This window comes from Xiphophorus maculatus, chromosome 10 (assembly GCF_002775205.1).
Source record: "Xiphophorus maculatus strain JP 163 A chromosome 10, X_maculatus-5.0-male, whole genome shotgun sequence".
Lineage (NCBI taxonomy): Eukaryota > Metazoa > Chordata > Actinopteri > Cyprinodontiformes > Poeciliidae > Xiphophorus > Xiphophorus maculatus.
In genome coordinates, this window is record NC_036452.1 from 13,685,031 (window position 1) to 13,705,405 (window position 20,375).

Below are 20,375 nucleotides of genomic sequence, written 5' to 3' on the forward strand. Positions count from 1 at the left end.
TCCTTAAACAGCATTCACGTTGCTTCTTTGACACCCAGAAAGTATCCATGTTTTTTTTGTTTTTGGGGTTAAGTGTACGCAAATAAAAATAGTGATGAGCCAAAACATTATGGCCACTGACAAGTTGTTTTGTGCTTGGAAAGGTTGAGGATCAATTAGGTTGTTTTGCAAATTTGCATTACCATTTTGTATTCATGTGCCACCATTTTGTCCAATGCTACTTCTATTTTGAACTTATTTCTCTCAGAATTAGTTTGATAAATAAATACACATATTTCATGGTATTGGGGTGACAAGACTGAGTACAAGAACATGTCACAATAAAATAAGTTACAGCTTTTGTTTGTAAAGTGATTAAACGTGAAAGAGTTCAAGATGTTGGCATAGCACATTGCCATAACTGTAAGGCAGGGAAGTTGGACTTCGGTTTGGTGCAGCAGAGTCCTGCGGAGCATTTGGTATAGTCTTGATTGCAGACTTTCAATACATGCATGAGAGTTTTTGGTTCAGGACCAGGAAGAGATGGCCAGAGTCTTGTGACCCTGTTTTTGAGATAGAAAGAAATGCTGATGAGGTGAGGTTTGTTGTAAGATAACAAGGGCTTTTTTAATCTCTTACAACTGTCTTGGACAGTAGATTTCAGATCTTTGGCATGGTTTAAGGTTTTTTTTTTTTTTGGAGTTTGGCCTCATTGACTTACATTTGTCTTTCTGAAGAAAAGTTTGTGAAACATACTTTGCAGAAGACATTTTACCAATTGTAAAACAAGTTCTTCATTTGAGTCATAATTTTTTTTATCTGCACATAGGGTATACGTATAAATGTCGTGCGTCTTGGCAAATAAGAAAAGAAATGGTAGGATTTAACAGGTGAACTCAACACACTATTGACTGTATTAGTTTATCCACTTTATCCACTTTGACAAAAATAGCAGTTCCATCTCAAGATAAGTTATTATTTTGAGATGGAACCGTTTTTTAATTAAAAGTAACAGAGACCTCAGGTTGTTAAAGCAAAAGGGTAATTTTTCAGACAGTAATATGTCTTTCGTTTTCTTTTATCTGTTAAAGAAAAGCTTAATCTTTTATTTAAAAAGAAATCTTGTTTTATGTTTGGCACACAGGGGAGTGTGCTGAGAGCTTATAATAAAACAATATTCTCTCAGGAATCTCCAATAAATGTTGTCAGCGAATTACGGGGGCCTCCTAGACCTGTCATCACCTCACTTCATCTGCTCTGATTTACAAGCAATGTACCAGAGGTTTGTGTGCCATCACTAATCCCACAGGGATGACCCACTAAGTGGCAGCGGAGTCAGACCCTTGGAAAAACAGAGCGGGGGCAGACAGAGCTGCATAACTCCGAGCAGAAACAGATGCAAAGACACTCTTCTGTTTATAATTGATTTTCAAGGCCAACATCTTGTTGTCACAGTTTGTCTAACGAGTCCGCTGGCTGGCGCCCTGTTGCTCATCAACCACAAAGTGTCAGTCGGGGCAGACGCTCACCACTCCCCACCCCCATTAGGATGGCACCGTGTGGGAAACCTGACATCACCCCTTGGATATTCCACTCTGGGAATGGTTTGTTTCTTGGTATTAGACTGTAGGCTGACTTGTTTTCTGAAGATATTCTGAGTTGGTCCAAGTATTCAAAACCTCCAGGGAAGACCTGGTGACTCTCCCAGCTGCTACAAAGATTTCCACAGACAACAGGTATCGTCAAGCCCCTATGGCCAGCCATGTTTATGTCTGAGATCACCCATGTCTTTGTGGGCTTCAGTGGCTAAGCTCCTAATTGGCCATGGCTCATCAATCAAAAAAAAAAACTCATCCAAACAGCAGAGGAAACTGAGGCCCATGTTAAGCCTCCCAAAGGTCTAAAAGTAGGCTTTGGGAGAGGCCTGTGGTTTGTGAAAAACCACATTTATTTCAAGCTGATGTCAAGCAATGTCTGTGTCTGTCTTTTGTCTTTCTTGACATGAATATGGACTTCTACCACTTAACAATAAACTATGAACAATAAACTAACAAGTTTCCGCCAAGTTTCAAATTAAGTTGAAGATGCTTTTTAATACAGAGAATGTAAAAAAATTAATAAATAAATACTCCGACAACTTTTACGGCGGCTCAACTCACGGAAATGTTCTTTATCTAGGTAACTTCACAACACAGAAGGCCACAGCAGATAGGGTTAGAGGGGTTAAAACAGCTCCTCAGCCTTTGAGTAGCTGTTATTTGGTTTGGCTCAACTCTCCTCCAGGATTTTGTCCACAATTTAATGCCGATACCACAAATTTGTCAAGAGGAATAAGTGGAAGTCCACAGTGCATCCTGTTTATGGGGTCACAGCAAAGTCTCGCTCACTTCTTCACATCTTTAGGCTGGAATGCTCCGTGTGTTTTTTCCATCAGTCTGGGTGTGTTATTTATTCATCTTTTTTATTATTCCCTAACTCCTTTTTCTCTAACACGTCTTGGTTATTCATTTACCACAACAACTTCCCACAAGTCTGTCCATGAGAGCTGAAGAAGGTTTTGGGAATTTGATGAAAACCAAGTTGGACTACTGACAATTCCAGGCGACTGGGCCTCTATTTGCTTTTTCATAAACACAAACACTTAACATCTTGGTCTACGTCCAATTCTCTCCAGTAACCAAGAGTAATCAGCTATGTCATCCTCGTCATAAATTTTAGCACAGCAGCAGCTCCGAAGCCCAGATGGGAAAAAAGACCTTGTTCAGTCACACTTGCCTCCGCATCATAAATCCACGACAGTCTTCATAGAGGCAGCTTCCTGCCTTGTGTGTAGCTCCCAACAGAGGAGGAGGAGGATAAGGGGGAGAGGCAGGAAGCTTCTGAAGAAGTCAATTTGTAAGATGGACTGTCTCTTCGTCCCTGGAGAAATAATGTTGGGTTTCAAGGCATTTTTTGTTATCAGATGCAGATTAACAGCTTTCTATTACTCTGTGTATAGGAACTGATTGGAAAGTACAGGAGGGAGATAGTTCAAGTGAACTTGCATTATTTTCATTTATTTTATTTTCAAATTGTAGTCTTAAAGCAAAAGCAAAGATTTCAAGTTGAAAACACAGTCTTGTCTGTAACAGGTTGTAAAGGGAAACTACTTCTGGTCCAACATGAGTGTTAATTAAAGCCTGTAACCTAATTGCAATCTGTCAGCGTACTTCAATGTTCACTGGTTACACAAACATACGCACCTCAGCCATTGACCTAAGAAATGAGTTCATGCATGTTATACATCTTTGAAACTTTTTCAATCTTTGTGACAAATTTCAACTGAAGAGGAAACTAACCTGCTAGGGAGAAAAATGGATAAGTTAATGAAAGTGCACTAACATTCAACTAATACATTTGTGAAGCAACTTTGGATTTAATTTCAGCACTGTACTCATACACATTCATTCGCACCCAAAATGTTGACTTGGTATTATTTTTCCACTTTGTCTAGAAAAGTTCTCCGATTGTCTTTAGAGTGTGAGAATGCTCTGTTAGACCAAGTTCTGGATTTTGATTAGAGCATTTCAAAATGTAAATTTTCTTCCAATGAAAATTACCGTCAGATCCCTGAAAAGTTTTGGGTAAAAAGTGATATACTATCAAACTTGAAAGAAACCCCAGGTCCAACTACACTTTGTGGCCTCAGCTCATCATACTGCTGTTACCATGGTACACTGTTTTTGTATCAAACCTAAAATTCAAGTTTGGTTTAATCATATCTTAGAACATTTTCTGATAGAGTTTAGGAGATTTTAGCCAATACTGGAAGTGGTTTTCCAGAGAAAATATTTATTTCTTGAAACCTGTATTGTAATTCAGAGTTTTTATTTTAAGTTAGATTGTCACTTATTTTTGCAGCATGAAATGACTGCATATTCTTCCTAATGGAAGCAATTTCTTGGTGCCTTGTTTATCTTTTGACCCCTGACGCAACATCAGTCCTGTACTGAGGTAGGAATTGCACAGCTTGCCATATAATTGATTATTTACCTAGAAGTTAATCTTAATACAATGCTACTGTATATGTATATACTGTAATTTGCAAAGGAAGTATCAAAACACTGGTTGCTCCAGAACAAGAAGGTTGTTGTTGTTAATGATTTTTCATTTTAAAACTAAATGAGAAAAGGAAAGTAAAATATGATGTTCCCCAGCCCACCAATATGACTCTCCCTCCCTCTTTTCGAAAGTGCCAGAATGACAAAGTACATAAGAAAAGCATGGTGGCAGAAAACTAGGGAATCCTATCAGTGCATGAATTTAATTACCACTCAGATGGCTCCACATAATGAGGAAAAGGTGGATGTGCAAAAGAGACTTGCATAATTCATTTCGCTTCTCTCATTTATAGCAACCCTCGCCTCCTCATTGTTCCTCTGTATTTCCGGGCAGCACAGCTTTCTGGTCTATGATCAATAATTTCTTTTCAACCAAAAACATTTGCATAAAGAGAATTATCTTCTTACTATGGGCCACCAAGGAAGAACTTGCACCGCTTGTATGCTCTCTTTTTTTTTTAGTTCTCTTCCTTTAAGTGCTGGCAGAGCAGCACTAAAGTTCGCTCCCAAGATCTCCAACAACTCGTCAGCCTTCACATGGATTTTATTCCAGCAAAAATATAGAAGAGCTTTATTTTATTTTTATTTTTTGGTAGCATTGAATTTTAATTGTATGACTTGTTTTGAACATTTCTGTTATTCTTCCAAAAGCATTTCGCAACGGTTTTCCAGAAATTAGGCCCAATTCTCCTGGCAGAATTGGTGTAACTGAGTCAGGTTTGTAGGTCACACTGCTCACACACTTTATCAGCTCTGTCAAAAAAACATGACTTATAGTTTTCCTGAGCTCTGGATGTAAGCTCTGGGTCTCTACAGCTCTTCCAGAGTTACCATGGACTGCTTCATTGACTAATGCTCTCTTTCTGTCAGTTCAAGTGGATGGCCATGTATTTCCAGCCATACTCTTTCTATTTTTCAGGTAATGGATAGAACGGTTCTCTGGAAGATTATCTTGTAACCTTACCACAGCCTTAACGTTCTTCATACAGTCTTCATGTTCTTCATGTTTTTCATGAATCTCTTTGTACACTAATGTCCTCTAACAAACACAAAAAAGGATGCTGAATTAAATAATATTGCTAAGAAATTATACACAAGTGGACTTTACTTACTACTTAGAGAACCCAGTTAATTGCACTAGATTTTATTTAGGTGTGTCACAGAAAAGGAGGCACAATATAAATGAATGTCATTCTACCTAGATATATAATTGTAAAATCCTCTTTGTCCATCTACCTTGCAGTTATGCAGTGCTTCGAGTTGATCACATGAAATCCAAATAAAATACAATGACATTTGCAGTACTGTATTTTGCAGATGTTCAGCGAAAGATGAAGTTTCAATCCTCGTCATGTTTCTTTTGTTTTTAACTGAGCCTTAGAGGTTGAATTCCTGACATTATGAGGGCCCCTACGCCACAATAAAGACTCTATGGTGGTTTCTCAGAGCAACTTGTTTGGTGTGAAAGTGCCTGTTTGTGCTTGCGGAGTGTGATGAGTGAAAGTACACGTGAAGAATGTGTGTTTGAAAGTGTAGGAAGATGAGGGAGGGTTGTTTGAAACTTGACCCAGGGGGTCTGTTGGATTCATGAAGGGCCTCTTTTATGTCCCCCTTCTCATCCGGTGTCTGACTTGAACCGTCCTGCTTGAATCAAGTGCTTCCTTATGGCCAAATGTTTACTTTGCTTCATATGAATATTAAACAGGTCTCTCTGTGAAGAGGTGAGATGTGGAGAATGTCCGTTAAAGCTCATCAGCCAAACAGTCGCAGCTTTTAGGTGAAAATACCCTCTGCTCATGCAAAATCAACTTCTGCATAACAAATTATATAGATTTATTTCTTTCAGTCCGCACAACATTCTGTTTCTTTTTTCCCAACATTTGTGCCAGGTGGAATAGTCATTATCTGGCATCACTTCCATAGGAAGATTATAGGACGAGCAGACAGGCTTTTCATGCTCAAGATTACTGCAGTGCTTTATGACATAGGGGCTTCTGTGATATTAATAAATCTTTAGGCATCCAAAACACAAAACAAAAACATGTCCATATCTACATTGGTTTCATATCCCTGTAACTTTTTCACATCACAATCACAACCTAAAGCAGATTTGATTTTTTGATTTTTGATTTTTATTTTTTGGAAATGTTAGGTGACAAACAATAACTAATTCAATCTGGAGAGACTCAGACGGAGATAAGAAGACAATTAGAAGAGTTTATTGACAAACAGGATTTAAAGTCTTTGGCGCTCGGGCCCCGGCTGGGGATAACGGTTATCGCAGCGTTAGCGATAGGCTTCTGATGAGCATTCCCGATGCTGTTAGGAACGTCATCCCCCAGGGCTCGGCACTGGTGGTGGAGGTTGAAGAAGGGTGCGGGCCTCAGGACCGGGCGAATGGAGGAGAAGGGGTGGTGGTGGGTTGAGCTCGGCTGGAGAGCGAAGGACGCCATGAATGAAGGTCCTTATCAGCTGGGACTTGGTCGGTGATTGGACGTGACGTGGCTTGGTCCGGCGTTGATAGGTCGACGATTGAGGGCAGGTCGCTTCAATTAACGGGTCCCGGTGGGGATAAAAGAGTCTTCCAGTTTGAATTTGCGCCTAGGCTTCATTTCAATCTGGAGAGACTCAGACGGAGATGAGAAGACAATTAGAAGAGTTTATTGACAAACAGAATTTAAAGTCTTTGGCGCTCGGGCCCCGGCTGGGGATAACGGTTATCGCAGCGTTAGCGATAGGCTTCTGATGAGCATTCCCGATGCTGTTAGGAACGTCATCCCCCAGGGCTCGGCACTGGTGGTGGAGGTTGAAGAAGGGTGCGGGCCTCAGGACCGGGCGAATGGAGGAGAAGGGGTGGTGGTGGGTTGAGCTCGGCTGGAGAGTGAAGGACGCCATGAATGAAGGTCCTTATCAGCTGGGACTTGGTCGGTGATTGGACGTGACGTGGCTTGGTCCAGCGTTGATAGGTTGACAATTGTGGGCAGGTCGCTTCAATTAACGGGTCCCGGTGGGGATGAAAGAGTCTTCCAGTTTGAATTTGCGCCTAGGCTTCATGTAGCGCAAAATTGTAATTTGGTTTAAAGTATTTTGTTGGTTTCTTTTTTTTTTTTTTTTGGAAATAAAAATTTGAAAAGTGGGACTCAAAAACCCCTCCTTTGGCACTCCTAAATTAAATCCGGAGCAAGCTATTTCCAGTTTTGTGATCAATGTATTTTTGTTTTATTAAAATAGTATATACAAATGAGTAATTCTGTTGTAATCCTTTTAAAAAAAGTTAAATGGTTCAAAAAATCAGTAAGGGCTAGTTAAGGCCTGATTGGTGCAACTCTAATAATAGATAATCTTTCTTGAAATTACATCTTGGTTAAGTTGTCTGTTGTGCTTAGAGAAAATACTATTAATCACTGGTTTACTTTTTTTGGCTGAAAGTATCATTGGTCAGAGTTAAGAATTAAGACGAATTAAGGAACCTGAACTGTATTACCTCTCCTGTGTGAGACTCTGCATACGATTGCCGCTGTGTGCATTTCCAGCAAAGTGATAACACAGTACAAATATGCCATGCATGTGCAGCCTCAGATATTAATTAAAAATGTCCAAATTCAGATTTTAGGACCTTGTGGTTTCTTTTTCTTTTACTTTAGGACTAATTTGATAGAAAGTTAAATAGAAAGCAGGTTTCATCCTCTCTATGAAAAACAGAGGTTAGAGGTAAATCCTTCCCGTTTGTGCGTACCGTATGACTCCAGCTGGACACATTTGAACAGAAAACAGACACTTTAAAGGCTGCGGGCTTTTGTTACTCGTACTGAGAAATTTACCATCCAGTGAAGAACACCTGCGATTTGCATTGCTGCCATCTTAATGAATAAAAATAGACCTTTGATTCATAATGGATTCCTGCTTCGTCTCTCTCTTTTTTCTCTAGGTGAAATTATCCTATTTTACCATCTCAACCTTTGGATTTGCAGAAGAATAATCTCAAACATCTGTCTTAATCTTTACTCTGAAAACATAAGGAATGATGAGCTGCTGATTACTATTCAAAGACAGCGCCACTGTTGTGCTTCTATTATCTAAAATTGGAAACATGAATCTACAGCGTTTCCTCCTGCACAGCAGTCCCCCATCACCTTCTTAATAACTTTAAGAAAACATAATCTCCACTGTGAAATTACAATGTGCCTAAACATATTACCTCTGAATCTGATAGCACCTGCATTTAGCGACTTAATTCTAATTTCAAACCTTTATTTCCTTCTACTAAATTAAATTTGCTGATAAAAATTTGGACTCTGCCATGGCCATTTAACAAAATAAATGAGATAAGTCCTTGTCAAGACAGACAGATGAATGTTTCGTGCATATTCCGTTCCTGCTTTCTATGTGGGTAATTTCATCTTCAGGATATTTTAGTGGTACATCATCATTTTTGGGAATGAAAGAACAAACCAACGCTGATCATTAATACTTTGTTGGGATATTTTAAGATTTCTCTTTTTAAGTGTGAGGAATGTAAATAAGAAATATATTTTCTTCCAACATGATGCTGCCACCTCCGATCACAGTTCTGTTCTCAGACACTCCAACTTCAGCTTCACCGGAGCACAGGAGATCTCTCTAAAATATCAGATCTTTGTCGAACTGGTTGTTTATGTTGCTTTTGAAATAGGTTATTTCTTCCACTGAAAGAAATTCTAAATAATCATCCCAGTTTTGAATTATTTGCAGAAAACCAGACACTTTAAACCAGAGAAGCACGTAAACAGTTCACTCAAATTCCCAAAAGCTCTTCTGGCAAAGCCGTTAATTTACTTTAGAGTAGTCTTCCTCCCTGAAGGCAATACAACTTCATGCGAGCAAGACACCGGAGTGGGATGAAGTCTCAGTGGACTGTCATTCCTCTCGAAGACATAATTGTCTCCAAAGCTCTTCATGTCCTCATCTAAACCTTCCCACTCCTCCATCTGAAAATGATCCAGATCACTGAGTTTCCTCCAACACCGAATTATGGGCGAGTCAAGAAGCTGGTATTCCACTAACAGTCAACGAGTGCATTGCCCAATAAAAATGGGAAACTCCAAAAGTCATACCTACACATGAACCTGTTTGGCCTTGAATTCAACATTTCCTTCGTCTGACGCCTGCCGTGTCTAGAAGTCCTTTGGAAATTTTATGTATCTCGTTTGGATGCGTGAAAATGCCGTGTTTAATATATATTTAATGCCACCCTGCTTTGTCCTCAAGGATCTGAAGTGTCATTTAGACTTCAAGATGACAAATACCTTATAAAATACACAATATCAATTGAGGATGTATGTTCTGGTGAGATTTCTTTTTTTCCATATCATCTTCTGTTACCGCCCTTGAGCTAAAAACGTATTGTAACCTTTCTGGTCATGAAAATTGAAGAGTAGACGCTCCATTGGCTTTGCTGCCCCACAGAAACAAGATGCAAGTGCGTCAGTTATGTTGTGTGACTATGAACTTTGCCTTAGAAACCGATTATGTATATGTATCTTTGAATACATATAGTTAATCTATACATTTTTATGTTGGCACAGTATAAAGAAGTTGGAATCTCTTAGGTTACAGAAAATGCTAAATTATGTCCTTGATAAAAATATTGGACTCAGTTTGAAATAAAAAAAAAAAAACCTTCTGTATGACATCCAATATCAGGTGTTCTTCACTGGATGATTACGGTAATAAGAAATATTTTTTCTTCCTAAAAGCTCATCTAGATCACAAACCACTGTGCAGGTTTAACGTTTAGCTCATGTATAAATGAGATCAGATAGTTTCTATGTATGAAGTTCTACCTGTTTACGTAATTTGTTGTTTCGTTGCTTTCTTGAGATGAAACAAAGTCAACTGCTGTACACTTTGATTCTGAATGTGAAAATATTTTTGCAACAATCTCTCAACATGAAATTACCGAAAACAAATATACACTGAAATGATTTCTCTTTAAGATGAGGAAAATGGTTAATAGGCAAAAAAGATTTACCTCTTTGTGTGCATCTGCTCCAGTGGTGGCTGTGCCAGATATTGATCATCCTTGAAGGCAATCACTTGCATTTTAAACACTCGCCATGCTGGCGAGTTTCATCCTGGCCGTTCCACCCGCCTCATGAATTACACAGCCTTTATTCTCATGTTTAATTCAGGCTTAGAAAAGCTGTTGACACATTCTTTATGTCAAGTGCCTGTCGCTTTTATTGGGCATTTTATCATTCGTTTTAGAGAGGTAGAAGCGCTGCTGCATGCTCAGAGTGTAATTATTTACAGAGATCTTTGTCAGCACTGGCTAATACAACCTGTACTAATTGCTAGTGCCAGTTTTTAATGAAAGCGTTGTTTTTTCGTTTGATGAGTTTCCGGTAAGTAAAAATCCTCTGAAAGTTAAAAAAAAAAAAAAAAACTTGGTTTATGGGTAACATCTTTAAAAGGAATAAGTAAGTGCTACTTGTCGTACCTTGTTTACAAATGAGGTGATTTCTGAAGGCAGTGACTGTTTATTGTTGTCTTATTACAAAAAGTCCCAATGACACTGACAGAATGCTGAGCCTGCAGCAAAACAAAATCGGAAAAATGTTGGAGTGATGTCATTACTCTGGTAAGGCACTGTACATATGTGTCATGTGTGAGAGACCCTGCAGCCGTGGAGATGCAGCCAGTGTATAGATATTATTCTGCTTGGGTGGGCTGAGAATCTGCTGGAAATCTCCGCAGCGCAGCTGCCACCAGCAGCAGATAAACCGCCGCTGGTTAAACAATGGCCAAAACCCGGTGTGGGGGATTTGTCTTGTACACAGGTGTCACATTTAATACCCACATGTATTTATAATTGACTGCAAAAAGGACAGGAAGGGGCGATGCATGCAGGACGGGTTCGGGGAGATCTTAAACGATAATCTCATGTGCATTTGAGGCCCATACAGAGGGATTTCCCGACACGACCTTACAGTCTGTCGGAGTTGGGACTGAAAGTGTGTTTTTGTGTGTCTTTTTGATCTGATCTCACATGACTTTAACATTGTAAAGTCGCAATAAACTTCCAAGATTCCGCGCCGGACTTGTAATGTTCCTGGGAAAACACTGGAGTGGCTGGAAACCACTTTGCTATTACTCAGAGGCTAATTAAAATTTCAATTCCCTTCCCCGCCCTCCTCCTCCTTCTCCTCCTTGCTTTCTCTTTCCCAACCCACACATCCATATCTCTCGTGGAAAGTTATATGCACAGATTCACACACCGCGACCTTCCACACACAGTCTTTGATGCACTTTGGGTTTTTTTCTTATCTCTCCTTTGAGCTGAAGCGGCTGCTTGTCCCCAGTCACACTTCAGTCAGGCATCTGGCTGCCTCAGTAACTCTGACCATCTCTCCTTATTTAAAGCTACTGTATTGGTTTCTTCATTGTACCCCGGCCAGATTTCCCTCTTCTCCCTCTCTGTATCAATCAATCATGCGTAATTGCTCAATTACTCTACTGAAAAGCCAAGGAAGAATTAGTTTTAAAAAAAATTTTTTTTAGCTTGGACCGCTTCGGTAAACAGACGCAGGCTGGAATGATAAAGTATGTCCCCCTGAATGACTCAAGGGGGTAAAACTCCCTAATTAATCTAAACATTAGTTAAATATGTGCTATCTATGTGTCAGTCTTTCTCATTTTCACTTGCATATTGTTGGAGCAATAAAACTTTAAGGCAAAACTAAACGTTAAGTTAATATTGAATGATTGATCTGAAGGACAATTTCTTGAGCTCATTTTTGAGCTTGTGGTCTTGAGCTCAACAAAGCCAAAATCTGTACTGCATTTCATTTTTTTACATTTTTTTTTCACAAACCAAACAACCAGCAACTAAAAAAGCATCAACAGTTTTAAAACCTGCAAAGTGTCCATTAAAACTCCCCGAGTCTCCTTCCTTCCAATCTCCTTTACTTCCCACATGTGTATTCTTGATGGTTTTATTCCCCCACAACCACACAATTGTTTTCTTTCTGGTGAAAGCGCTACTCACTCTGGGAACTCATGTGTAAACTAAAACAAAGCCTGTGACTCTCATTGAGAATTTTTCAGTCTTAGAAGCTCTTTTTTTTTTTTTTTTTTCTTCACACTGTTTTGTTTAGGACTCAAGATGGATATTTTTGTGAGCGCCACATTCTTCATTGTACTTTATTGAGATTTTGTGTGATGAACTAAAACAAATAGACATTCGATTGTGGAACTTTTGAAAGTTTCTGCAAGTAAAAAGCTCATGAAAAGCTCAAACTCCGCGTAAGATCAAAAAGTTAAATTCGAGTCTTGTCTTAGAAACTTCTTCCACGTTTGACATCATCTCTACATCTCTTATGACCAAATGCATACAGTCCAGATTGTGCAGCATATGACCAAACAGTTCTCAGGTCTTAGATGCAAATGTTGTTGCTGTGGAGACTGAGTCAGAGAACAGCTGTGAAAGCTGAGCAGCTGGTTGTGCGTCTGATAGCAGACGTTATTACAGCCGTTAGCCTGCTGTTTGAGGCCGCCGTCCTCCTGCAGGATGATGACCCTGTTAGTTCCTGTGCTCGGCTGTCCTCGCTCTGCCGAGCTGGCCGTGGAGCTGTGGGTCTTACCAGACACAGGCAGTTGTGTTTATTATGGGCCACATCTTCACTCTCATAGCACGGACGCTACTAAGAGAAGTCTTTAGCCCGCAGGAGGGGTCATTTATATTATCAGCGACAAGAGTGTAGCTGTGTGAGCTTGTTCATCCGTCTATAGCTTATGTAAAATGAATACACAATGCTCACTAGCTTATTTTAACAGCACCTTATATAATTATTAGTAAAGATGTGCAAAGAATGAATTATCTTTGCGCAAAAGCATAATATCACGATCAAAAACCTTTAAAATTAAAACCTTTTTTGTAATTTAAAATCACTCGGATGACAACTTCAACTTGTGCGAGATTTGAAAGATTAGAGTTGCAAATTTCTATTAAGTGCATCTATAAACTCTTGATTGGTCACCCGTTGCTGTGTCCTTGTTCACTATGGTATAAAACCGTGGTCTATCAGCTCTTAGCCACTCAAAAGAGAACATAGATCTACATAAGTAAACCTACAGTAAAGAGCTACTGACCTAAAGGTACCTATATCAGAAGTCACAACAATAATTTTAAAGTCTGGAAGTATGACAGACAAAGCAGCAAGGACCTACGTTTATCTTGCCACCATGAAAAGTAAAAAAATAAATAAAATCTCAATAGTTTTCTGTTGGAAACCTGCAGCATGTTGTGAGATCTCAAGGGCCCCAAGTCTCCATAGCAGTCATTTAGTTCCTATGTCTACATGCCAATGAGTTGTGTTTGAGGTATGTCAACAAAAAGCCTTTTCAATCTTGCCATCACAGAAATATGTTTTTACTCTGATATTTCCCACTTACTCAAATGCCACGCAGACAGAGAGACTCCAGATTCAAACTCGGAACCGTCTTAATAAGAGGAAAATAATAGTGCCAGAAATTAAGCAATTAAATTCATTTAATTAACAAATATTTATGTGGAATTATCCCCCAATGAATGAATGCAGTGAAATAAGGACTGGTGAAATGATTTGCTATGATAACTGTATCTGTTCAGTGCATGATGCCGGGAATAGAGGCTCCGTGCAATAGACTAAAAGCAGAAAGCATAATTCTTATTTATTCAGGAGCACGTTAACAGACTTGGATGGCGTCCAGGAAGCCGCCTGCATTCTGCGATTGCAGGCGGACGCTAATTGATTTGAAGTCAGGCACAAAATGTCAAGAACACATTATTCAACAGGTTTAAAACAACAGGAGGAGTTGCAGATGAAGTTGGACCAATGTTTGATTAAAACACTTCTAGGCAAAAGCGGGTGCACGGTTTTCCAGCTTTATTTTTGTCACGCATCGATATTTTACAAGAGGAATATGTGCCAGGAGAAATGGCGTTTGCTCTTTGCACCTGAGAGTCTTAAACACTTTAGATTTTTTGCATGAGGGTAGAAAGAGAGGGGAGGGAAATGATGAGAAGAGGATGAGCCATGAGATGTCTTTAGTCTGGCTGCTATTATCATCATCTGTTCAGAGGTCATTACCGCCTTGGGAGTCTGCTGTCTGGAGCAAATTACGAATGGAGGGGGCCAATGGAGCAGCTGCAGACAAAGCTCATCCCACCACCTTAATCCGGAGGAGAAGGAATAAGAGCGGAGAAAAGGAGAGAGAAAGTGCCAAACAGAATCCAGAAAACAGATTTGCCAACCAATCACACCCACATAATATGCCAGCAGGTAGAGAGGAGGAGGAGGAAGGTAAAAGGAAAGTGTCAGAGTCAAGCAGCGGGGTGGGAAAACAAATAGCAGAGGAAGGAAGAAGAAGAAGAAGAAGAATCTGTGAGACAGAACATTACAAGAGGGAACGGCTCCATTGTGCTGAACTCATCACACCCACGCCGGGTTTTGCTAATCAAAAAGAGGAAGAGCTTAATAGCTGGAGAGGGGGAGAAGGAGGTAAAAAGGAAGAAGCAGAAAAGGAAATTGTCTGTGGTATTTATCACAGTGCTTCCTGCCTTTATGTTATCACTGAGACTCTTAAAATTTACTTGAAGTTTAAATGTTGAATTTAATATACTGAACCCCCGATAAATTTGCTGGATATGGCCAAGATTAGCATGTTTTGGTAAACTAGTCAGCAACAAGGATTCATAAATTGAAAAACCAGTGACATGCAAGCATTTCACTGTATGGATGTGTGGTTTAATTTAGGATCCTCAAAGTCCTAAACATGCTTGTTAGGTTAATTTCTTTGTCGGTTTTCTTTGACAACTCGGCGTGTGCATGCGTGTATAGATGTGTAATTCTCCATTTGGATAAACTTGCAACCTGTGCAGGTTGTACTCCAAAACCGCAGGTTGTTTCTTTATTATATGAAATAGACCCAAAACCACTAGATGTTTTTGACAAACTGATTTTGGAAGCCATTTCACCTTCCTGTTAGCTGGAGCTGCATTTAAATCAAACAATAGAGAATAATGAAGGTAATTCTTCCATTGACCTAAACTTCACTTTCAAGTGCCAAAATTAATAAAAACAAACCAAACCAAAACAAAAGAACAAACAAAACTCTGAAACTAAAAGTAAAGTTGAAAATAAAAATCTGTGTGAAAAACTCTGGATTGGATTTGAAAACAGTTTCACTCATGTAGTCATGTCTGCATTAATAATTACACGGCTCCCAAACTTTTATATGTTTTGGTAAAACTTGAACATTTTGAGTTACAGTAATTTCTCAGGTTCATGTAGATGAGAAAAATATGTCAAAGATATCAGCTAACATCTATGTTTTAAAAGAGGGATTGTTTCAAAATCTGGTATTTGTCATTATTTCGATCCCTGGATGCAGATGCTATCACAAAGTAATTAAATAAGAATAAAAATAAACAATATATAATTATTTTGTTTATGTCATTTATTTATGACATAAATGTTTCAAATTATCTTCTCTTCCTCTTCTTTGGGTTAAATACAAGGGCAAAGAAAAGTGTGGAACTGAAAAACTTTGCAACTCAAAAAGTTAAGCAAGTTTTTGTACAACCAGCAGATTCACTTCTGAGTTATTTCCACTTTGCAGGCTTCTTGAGCAACGAAATAGCTTAGATTCTCCTTTGAAACACATTGCTGATGTTGGCACTCTTCTCTTATGGGGCACTCTGTTCTTCTTTTCCTCTCCCAGTCTGCTGGTCCTCCTTCCCCACTAATCTTGTTCAGTGTGTAATATGTTTTCTGTCAACCTGATTAGGTTTCCCTGTAAGAGGATCACTTGGCCAATTGTTCCTCTGGTCTTTCTACTCGGTTAAAAGCTTTGGCACCATTTATTTCCTCACCTTTATGGTATGTTTGGGTCATTCTCCTGTGGGTAAATGACCCAAACATTTACAAGAGGGAACTTGTAAATGTTTACAATGTTGCACTGCAGTCAGTCTGTCATACAGGATGCATTGAGTTCAAGGTTCTACAAATGTGCAGCCTGTAATGGTTTTGAATATTGTGGATTCTGCAACACATGCAGCATTTTGATTTGGCTCTCTAAACTTAGACAAATGGATTTTTTGTCCCCATTGAAGGCTTTCTGCATGGTACATTCAGTAATAATAATAATAATAATAATAATAATAATAATAATAATAATAATAATAATAATAATAATAATAATAATAATAATAATAATAATAATAATAATAATAATAATAAAAAAGAAATGTCAGTTTTATTTCATGGTATCAACAATAGGGAGAGAAAGCAGCTTGACTGCTGCAAAACTTTTTCTGAAAAGTTTTATTTCATCAAGAATTTAAATAGCTAGAAATGTTTTTGAAGAAATTTGAAAGGTGCTAATGCAGTGGCTTGAAACAACAGAACCTTGCAAAAATATTGAAATCCTTTCATCACAACACAAAGTAGTGGATAATTATGATTTATAGCAAGTTTTCCTGTACAAAAATAAAATTAAGAAAGAGTGAAATTTTCCCTTTTGAAAATTTTTGTTATTCTGTAAATAACACTTAGTTACCCTGAACATGGCATCTAATCTGAATGAACTTGATCCGAAGTCTGGGAATTAAAGGGTAAAAATTCCAGACTCAAAATGTCTCAAAAAGACAGACTGCACATTGGAAGGAGAGGGACAAAATCCTACAAGTAAAGAAAAGCACAGACAAGAATGTAAACCTCATACAGTCGAGTTTGAAAACTATGTGGTTTGATGTGGAGAGATGTGCTGTTGACCAACAACAGAATCGTTTTAATGATGGTTAACATAAAAAAAAACCCTCAGCATAATGCAGAAACGATTCCTATTGTTATCTAATTGAGAAATCATCCTCAAATATGTAAAATAAACTTTAAACTTCTGCTTTATCTGCTATGATAGATTGAGTTGGATGAAAAAAATCATCATGTCACTCATTTTATTTTTTCTTCCCCTTTCTCTGTAAATTAAAATATGAAATAACGAAATGCCTGTTGTCTTAAAGTAAGAAAAATAATTTTTCACCTCAAAAATACTGAAAGCTTTAGAATCTACAGAGCTAAAGGGCTAATAATACAATAAATATATTATATTATATTATATTGAAAAGCAATTTCAATAGGTGTTCACAACTTTGCCTACATTTTAGATTTTTTAAAATTTATTTATTTATTTATTTTACTAGCAATTTGCTGTAAGCAACCATTTCTCTCATTTCCTTTCCACAAGGACAGTTGTGTTGCGCCTAATTAGAATATTCCCAGCCCACTGCCACTGATGAGATGGCATCAGCTGCTGTGCTGCATCCAGCCGATGGACACGAGCACAGTGTTGGTAAAACGCTTTGGTCCTCAGGCAAAATGGTGTGGCATTGAGCCTAATAGAGACATCACAGAGGCCTATTAGCACAGATGGTTGTCATATGTATGCAAATAAGGACCAAAGTGAATCGCGAAGCCCCATCAGCACCACCTGTCTGCCTCACACAACTACACCCGAATGCCCAGTCCACGTCCACACACACACACACACCCCCCCCCCCCCCCCCCCCCCCCCCCCCCCGACACGCAGCCTAACTTTCAGATCCCTCTGTAGGGATTAGTCTGTTGTTTCCACTCCACAGCTGTATATTAATTAGAGCAAAGACATTAATCATCATTTTGCTGCATTTCTGAGCAAAACAGCACAGGGAGGGGCTGCGACAAAAAGGGACAGAAGCAAGTGAGCCGAAGAAGTGCAGATCAATTCTCTTTCGCCTTTGTAGAGGACATGTCAATGTGGAAATTGTTCTCAGTGGGGTGTGGCGTTAAAAGTAGAGTTTTTTTCGTCTTTTCTTTTTTTTCATCAAGAACTGCCACATCCGACGGATTTGGAATACTTTAAGTGCGGCTATGTGTTTTGCAAGGGTTGTGTGTTCTCTCTAGAAATATATGCAAAATGTGTAGAATTAAAAATGATGCATGATCTTTACTGAACACGAGCCGTAATGCAATCACTTAAACCTTCTCTGGTCTTGTCACCTTGTAGCCTCACATTTAGTGCATTTCTTTTAGATTGTATGTGAAAACCAACACAGAGTAGAGTATGAGGATGTTGAACTTTCCAGCCATGAAAGACAGGATACCGGAGGCTGGAGCACTGATTCAACAAGGTACTGCCTTAACTCACTCTGGTTAGGATCCTATCATGATGGTAGTTAAATAAAGATTTTAGGCACGCCCCAAAAACTGTAAAAATATTGACCTACAGGATCTTCTAAAAAAAACAGTCAGGAAATGAAGAAAAAAATAAAACCATTGATTGATTTCATGTAAATCTCTGAGAATCTACTTCATTTAGTTTGAATAAACTGCAAGCCCTATTTATCAACTTAACAAAAAAGTATTTTTTTTAGGTTTTAGCTAAACTAAATACAACCTTCTAACTACTCAGCTTAGTGATGTTCAGTAAAATCCCCCAAAAATCTGATAATCTCCTGCCTAAAGTTAATTATTGCTCATATCTTCACACATTCTCACACAGCTGGTGCACCTATACCTACATTGAACTGTTTTTTCTACAGCCAGCCATTCATTAATCCTCTCACTCTCAGGCTCACAGGTGGGATTCTTCTCCCATAGTTTACGTTCTGCTAATTTTCTGCAGCTGCAGCTGAAAAAACAAATCAAAGAGCAGATCGATGGAGTGCCTAACTGATGTTTGACAGCAACGGATTAGGAAAGCACACAAAATACCTTTTGACTTGTATATTATGAGTAATCAAGAAAAGTAGAAGCATTGCCTGACCGTTTTGGAAAGCAAACCTGCTTTGACAGACATCTATCAAATAAATTATGCCAGCGAAGTGACCTTTTCTTGACTCCTTGCTTTCGACTGCTGTTGCTGTAGACAAAGCGGGACATTGTTGGGATACCTGCGTAATCATGAGCTTCTCTGGCGCCTCTTGCCTTTTGACCCGAGCCCCATCATCCTCTCCGCAGAGGGCGGCCAGCGAAGAGCCGTCAGTCTGGGAAAAATGGGTTTTGATGAACATGTAAAACTGACCTTGGTGGAGAATTTCTTTGCTTGGTGAGACACATCATTTAGTATTTGAGGTCATCTTTAGCAACTATGATGAATGGCTGGCCAAGTTTGCTCTATTTAACTAATTGTCGTTTCTAATTTTTCTTACCAGGTGAAGTAATGCTACAGAAACTGCAGCTGCTCACACAGACTTTTCAAGGCTCCTGTACTTGTCAGGGAGCCACGGCAGACTTTTGGCACTAAGAGCTGCGTTGGATTTTGATTTGTTTATGCCTGTATGTGTGATGCCCTCAACTTTACTGCCGTCATTTCCACAGGGTTAATAATATATGGGAGCCATCAAATAAAGCAGCTTTGTGGATGAACAATGTCTTACCGCAGCATAATGCTGCCTTTGTTAGGCAAAGGCTGAAACATATGGAACATCATGGACATAAAATATTGGCCGGGGCCAGAGCAGCACTGACATTCAGCGTTTTTCACTTGCTGTAGCTCCATCACCGACAAAGCAGCCAAAAATGTTCCAATGCGGGAACTTTAGCACTATTTAGACTAGGAGCAGTTGTGTGTTTTTGCTCTACAGAAACAGACCGCCTGCTGGAATGAGCACCATCACATTCATTTATGTAGCCTGTGTGAAACCACAATGAAAAATCCCCGTTTCAATATAAACTCCTAACAGTAGAAGACATTGCCAGCCGGTGTTTAAAACTGAGGCCCTGCGGCTATAAAAGAGAAATGTCTTTTTCTTTGTTTGCACCTACTCTGAGATGTTCTGTGAAAAAAGCCTTTCACCTTTTACAGATTCCTTCTCTTTTTGCATCAGATTTTTAAGCAAATTTTAACATCAGACAGCAGCATCTTTCAAAAGTTGATTCCATTTACTGACAAAGAGAAAAATATTCAAAGCAACCTAGCCATACATGTAAATGTAATTCTTAATGTCATGTCACAGTGTCTCTTTTTGGTTATAGTCTGGACTAGGCCACTCCAAAGCATTTATTTACTTACTTACTTATAATTATTCAGAGGTGAGCTAGCTGGTGTGCTACTAATCATTGTAATGCACTGTATTTTAAGGTGACAAACTGATGATTGGACTGTCTTCAAGATCTTTTAGTACAAGGTAGAATTCATTCTGCAAAGGAGCAAAACAGACCCAGACCATCACAATACCACCATCATGTTTGACTGTTGGTATTTTTTTTTCTTGTTTTACTCCAACTGGAATAGATA